The sequence below is a fragment of the Brassica oleracea genome, chromosome C1 (genome assembly GCF_000695525.1).
Source record: "Brassica oleracea var. oleracea cultivar TO1000 chromosome C1, BOL, whole genome shotgun sequence".
Taxonomy (NCBI): domain Eukaryota; kingdom Viridiplantae; phylum Streptophyta; class Magnoliopsida; order Brassicales; family Brassicaceae; genus Brassica; species Brassica oleracea.
The window spans coordinates 37,799,344-37,806,292 of NC_027748.1; positions in this window are offsets into that span (position 1 = coordinate 37,799,344).

Consider the following 6,949-nt stretch of genomic DNA (forward strand, 5'->3'; position numbering starts at 1 on the left):
TGCAAAGTAATGTCTTGATTTTGACCAATTCAACAACCTTTATTATACTTTGCTTGGGTTTATAATTTTATATATAAATATACAAATTATCATGAATAAGAATAACTAAATAAGTTGATTGACATAATGTCCAATTAACAAATTTAAATTCAAATTCCAACCCATATATCCAAAGTGATCTAATTTGCTAAATATTTTATATTTAACCAAATTTAAAACTTTATAAGTTTTGCAAGTCACTCACTTTGGACCTCCATTTCTCATTCAACACAACTCTGATTTTGACAACCAAATACACTAACTCATAGTGTTCACGGTGACGATTGCATCGTGCCCAAGTTCCGGTTCTTCCGACAGACGTCTCCGTCGAAAAACCCATCGGAAAATTGGTCCACACCACTTTGTCAAAAACGAGTTCCAACACATGATTAATAAGTGCCAATTCCACATTTTTTATGCAATTTTCTTTTTGTTCTAAGTGGCGTTGGCTTTTCACCTGTAATGACAATATAGCCTTGAGCTACGTCGTAGGAGACGAAAGTAAAATGCTGTAAATTTCTAGTTTACATTTTTTATTTTAATTAAAAAGTTTTGGGGGTCCTTAGCTGGAAAGGGTGATATAGTCCTTGAGCGCAGACGAACGATTTATATAATATCTTTAGATCAAAGATTGCATAAAATACTTGAAATGCAACCAAGAACACAGAAAGAAACTCATCATCTCCAACTGCATTTCTCTGAAAGTTTATGTTTCATTTTCTTCCTCAACATGGCCGCCATGGATTTCCACAGTATGCGGAGAAGAGATCTTCGATTTCTATGACGGGAAAACATAATATCGGACGATACGAGCAAGATCGCCATGGCCGCTGCTCTCAAAGTTCTTGAGATAGTAAGTTTCTTTTCTCATTTATTCTGATTTTATGGTTCGCGCTCGGCCTTGTTCACAGATTCTTCAATCCTGAAAGATAATTTTCTTGGAAGTCAGGGATGCTTGCTAGACCAGTGCGAGTGCGAGTACGATTCGATCGTTTCTTTGAGTAGTTGTAGATATGGCATTGACGAATATGTTCTAGTCTAGTGATTTAGTGGTTGTTGTTTCTACGAAAATGATTCCATGCATTTTCTTGATCTTGACTAGTTTTGCTGAACAAATTCGTTGACTGATCAATGGTTTCGTTTGTACGCTCTCTGCTGCCTATTTAGACAGAACAACATGGTGTGTTTTACTCTTTGGATAACCTTTGAAATCAATCTCGAGTCAGATTTGTTTGATGTTAATATGTTGTTTGAGAGGACAAAACCTTGGAAACGATTATCACTATTTGTTTTCCATACTTTGACTTTGTGATTTTCATGTTCAGAGAACCGAGTTGTTGAGTCAGTCTTCAACCACTGCATTGCCAACTGGTGGTGGATCGACTAAAAGTATGACCATTAAGACTCGATCGTCAAATCATCATCAGTTTTACCGAATTAACTCTATTTATCTTATCTAATCTTTATTATTTTTAATAGAATATACTATTCTATATTTGTTTCATATTTCAGTTATGCTAAGTGTAATATTTTTTTAAATTAATCTTAGTAGGTCAAACTTATCTTTGTTTTGAGTATATTATAGAACAAAATTGAGTTCCTTGACTATTTTATCTATGAAAAAATCAGTTATAAAATTTTATTTTGAAAACTTGCAGTAAGACTAAGTAAAAAAATATTAAATTTTATATATTTTTGGTTAACTTATTTATTTACTTTATTTTATATAACGATATTTTCCTGTTCTAAATGGTTTTTTAGTTAACTGATTTATGCTAGTTTAGTTTTTTAATTTTCTTTACATTTTATTCATTTATGACATCCGAAAATGTTGACACGACTATGAGAATAAGCCATATTCCAAAGACAATGAAAAGGACAAAGCCGTTGCAGAAAAGAAGACAAGAACTGAAGAAGAATTAATTCTCTAGCAGCCAAGGATTTACCATCTTCTTCTTCTACACGTGGAGTTGCTAGAAGTACGAGCAAAGCTGCATCATCCATGCCTCAGTCGGTCCAGCATAAGCCATCTTCCAAGGACAAAGAAAAGGGAAAAAGAAAAGTCGTGGTAGAAGAGAAGTCAGAAGCTGAAACATGTAGACTGAAACTCCTGTAGCAAATATCTTAATCAGACTCAACCAATATCCTCGTTGATGGTTCTCCAAACTCAAGAATGCATTGAAGACCTACGGTTTCATTCAAAGTAAACCAGACTACTCACACTTCTCCTACATTATTGGCAAAATCAGTCTTCACATCCTAGTTTATGTAGACGATTTTATCATATTTGGCAGCAATCTCTTTACACTTCAGAAATTCAAGAACTATCTTAATTAGTGCTTCAAGATGAAAGATCAGGCAAGCTGAAGTATTTTTTTGGTATTGAGGTCGCTCGCAAAAAAAAAAATGGCATTTTTATCTCGCAAACCGTCCGCAGTTCCTATCGAACTTAATCACAAACTTTCTCTTGCAGACAGCCAACCTCTCGCAAATCCAGCTCCTTAAAGACGGCTTGTGGGCAGGTTGATCTACTTTACGTTTACTCGTCGAGAACTTTGCTATGCTGTCCATATTCGTTCCCATTTTATGAAGATACCGAGGCAAGAACATTGGGACGCAGCTCAACGCGTCATGCGATATCTTGAGGTCTGTCCTCTCTCAAGGAGTTCTTTTACGATCAGACTCCACTTTGTGTGTAAATACAAACTGTGATGCCGACTGAAATGCATGCCCTTTGACTTGCCATTCTTTGAGTTCTTACATTGTCTTAGTGGGTTCGTTGGAAGACTAAGAAACAGAATATTGTTTCTGCCTCGTCAGCAGAAGCTGAATACCGTTTAATGGTATACACCTTACGCGAGCTGAAATGGATGAAGCGGATTCTTGCTTCTTTTAGCGTACCACATAAAGGGCCCATGAAAATGTTCTGTGATAGTTTTTTCGGCCACATATATTGCTGCAAATCTTTTTTTCCATAATCGTACAAAACATATAGAAAATGATTGTCATCAGATTCGAAATGCTGTCCAAGAGAAACTCATTACGATGGAACATATCTCAACAAAGGAGCAAGAAATTTCATCGTCAAGTCTCTACCGTCTATTACTTTCACTTATCTACTGTCTAAATTAGGGATTCAATACATTTTTTTTTTGGCAGCAAACGGCTATTCTATTACTCAAACTTGAGGTGGTCTGGGGAGCCAGACCGGAATAAAACAACTAATAAAACATAGAGATCTATGAAAAGAACGTGCATTCCTTGCTAACGAATCTGCAATCTCATTTTGTGTCTTTGGTAAATAGCTGATCTTGAAGTCCGAAAAGTACAACCGAAGAGTTTGAATGATTTCCAGCTCAGTTGAGAAGTTGGGCCAAGCTTGTGGCTCTTGTATCATTGCAATCAGGTCCATGCAATCAGTCCCAAATCTCTGACAGTTCGAGTGTTGTATCATGCTCTCCATTGCCCACCTTAGCGCTTCTAGCTCTGAGTGTAAAGGTGTTTCTCACCGCATTAAGTTCCTGGATCCCATAAGTTGAATCTTCCCCATACTATCCTTCCAGACCCATCCCATTCCACTGAACTGAGCTGTGGAGGTCCACGAACCATCCACCATGCAAATATTACCCAAGCTTACGGCATGTGGTTCTTCTTCAGGCTGTCCCTGTAGAGGAGGTGATATAATTTCCTTTGCATTATGCCAAGCTTGGCATTCACTCTCTACATACCTGACTAGTTCCAATGGGTCTCTATCTATGCCTCTGAACAACTTATCATTCCTGGCTTTCCAGATGTACCAAATTATCCAAGGATAAGGATCTATATCATCTTCCGGCTTCATTATATTATTCTTCCTCCAGAAAAGATAATCCATGTTAGCGTAAACACTTGGGACAGGAAAAGTTTGAGAGCTCGATGGTGTAGAAGATAATTCCCATGCTTGTAAGGCTGGTGGGCATTCAAAGATCGCATGAGTAACAGTTTCTTCTGGCTCTCCACATCCTGGGAAATAGTTATCACATCTCACATTGCGGCGTGCCAAATTCCTTGTAACCGCTACCTGTCCAGAAATTAATTGCCATATAAGATGGCAAATTTTTTTGTGGCGCATTCACTGTCCAGGCAAAGGCTTGGAGTTTAGTTATACTAGGCTGTAGGACTTCTAAATCCTCATCTGTTCGCATCAAATTCGTAGCAACCCAATATCCAGACTTGACCGTATATTGACCATTTTTGGTGTAGCTCCAACAAAAAGTATCTCGTCGGTGAGTAGGGCTTATGGCCAAACTCTGAATCATCGGAATGTCTTCTTGATCCACATATTGTTCCAGTAGTCGTGCATCCCACTCCTTTGACTCAAAATCAATAAGACTGCTGACGGTCATCTTGGGGTGTACAATTGGGACTCGTGAGCGCGCTGGCCTTGCTGGCGTCGAAGGAATCCAGGGATCTTCCCACACATTAATTTCATATCCTGAATGCACCTTACTCTTGATACCCAAAAGTAGTAGCTTCCTCGCCGCTATAATACTCGTCCATACATACGATGGGGTATCAACTGCGCCAGTTTGCAAAGGTGAACTTAGACGGTAATATTTCCCCCGAATAACTCTCGCCACTAATGAATCTGGAAATTGAACAAGTCGCCAGAGTTGTTTAGCTAAGAGAGCTAGATTGAATTCGTGGATCATACGGAAACCAATTCCTCCCTCTTCTCTAGGCGCACACATTTTCTCCCATTTTGCCCAGTGGATTCCTCTTTTTGGCGGGTTCGAACTCCACCAGAACTGTGCAATGACACTTGCTAGGTTTTCACATATCTCCAAAGGAAGCATGAAACTGGACATGACGTAAGTCGGAAGAGCTAGCAAGATAGATTTGATTAGGACCTCTTTTCCTCCCTTTGACAGCCATCTACCAGTCCAACCATTCACTCTGTGTAGTAGCTTTTCTTTTAGGAATGCAAATAGCTTACACTTTGATCCACTAATATCCTCTGGGATTCCTAAGTAGGAACCCATGCCGCCTTCACTCTGAAAACCAAGAGTATATTTGATCTGTTGTCGATCATTTGCTAGAATCCTTTTACCAAAGAGTAATGAGGATTTGTCGAAGTTAATACATTGACCTGATGTTTTCCCATATGTCCTGACTACTTTCATAACTTCTTCACATTCACGGGACTCCGCCTTACAGAAGAAAAGGCTATCATCAGCAAAGAGGAGGTGAGATACCGAGGGGCTAGCGCGTGCGACACGCATTCCCGTTATCTTCCCTTGATTCTCTGCGTGATTAGGAAGGCTAACGAGCGTTTCCGTGCATAGAATAAATATGAAAGGAGACAAAGGATCTCCTTGACGTAAACCTCTCCCAGAGACAATGTTTCCCCTCGGCTCACCATTCATGAGTACTTTATACTTGACCGAAGTGATGCATCTCATAATCCAGCCTATCCATATCTCCGAGAATCCCATCTTTCTCATGACTGCCTCAATGAAAGACCATTTCATCCGATCGTATGCTTTACTCATATCAGTTTTTATGGCCATTCTCTTAACTCTCCCTCCCGGTTTTGTTCGCAATGCGTGGAACATCTCTTGTGCTATCATTATATTATCTGTGATCTGTCTTCCAGCAACAAAGGCTGACTGAGTCTCAGATATTCTCTGTGGCAGAACCTTCTTTAATCTTTGGCATAAGACCTTAGATATTATCTTATAGCTGACATTACATAGACTGATAGGTCTAAATTTTGTCATTTCATTCGGCATTGTAGTCTTAGGGAACAAACAAATATTTGTGTCATTCAGACCCTGTGCCATTGTCCCTTCAAAGAGAAACTGGTTAACCATACGAGTTAAGTCTTCTTTGACAATATCCCAAAACTTCTGGTAGAAAAGGGCTGTCATTCCATCTGGTCATGGGGCTTTCTCTGGATGCATAGCGAACAAAGCTAATTTGACCTCCCATTCGGTTACTGGAGCTGTAAGGTTTTCGTTTACATCCCCAGTAATCGTCGTCGAAACCTCTGCAAGCGCATCAGCTATATCTTCTGGGTTAGAAGACTCAAATATTTTCCTAAAATAGCTAGTAGCAATGGCTACTAATCCCTCCTCATCCTCCACCACATTTCCATTTTCATCGAGGAGCTGAGTTATCCTGTTATGTGCTCTCCTTTGCTTTACTAGCGCATGAAAGTATTTTGAATTCCTGTCGCCTTCCCTTAACCATAGGACCCTACTTTTCTGTCTCCAAAACAACTCCTCTGCCTTAAGAGCAGTAGATAGTTCCTTTAGAGCTTCTGATATTTCCTCAGAAGTAGCATCATCATTCTCATAAAGACCCTCTACCTTCTCCTTTAGCTCCTCCACTAGCTTTTCTGAGTTCATATTGTTTTGCCTCCTCCATTAGCTCAAAGCTTTCTGACAGCTAGCAATATGTTTCATTATATTTGCTCCAGGAGGAAGGTCCTCAGACTTTCATCCTTCCAGAATAACTTGCCTTACCTCCTCATTGTCCAACCAACGTTTATCAAATTTAAACTTCTTTTTTCTCCTTACTAGTTTTGTGAGAATATCTGTAAGGACCGGACGATGATCCGAACCCCAGAACCTGAGATACTTGACAGCTGAATGAGGAAACTTTTCATACCAATCCTCATTACCCACAGCTCTATCTAATCTGCTTCTAATAGTTGTCCCTCCCGATCTTTTTCCAACCCAGAAAAGCTTGTTCCCACTAAATGGAAATTCTAGCATTCCACAATTACTTAGCATTTGTTTGAAAGGTAAGAAAGAACTATCAAGACATTTCATTGCCGACCTGAGGGGTATAGAGATGAGAACTATATTTAGAGATAAAGATATATAAGCATTAATATAAATCAACACTTTTACATTATTTTAAGGCC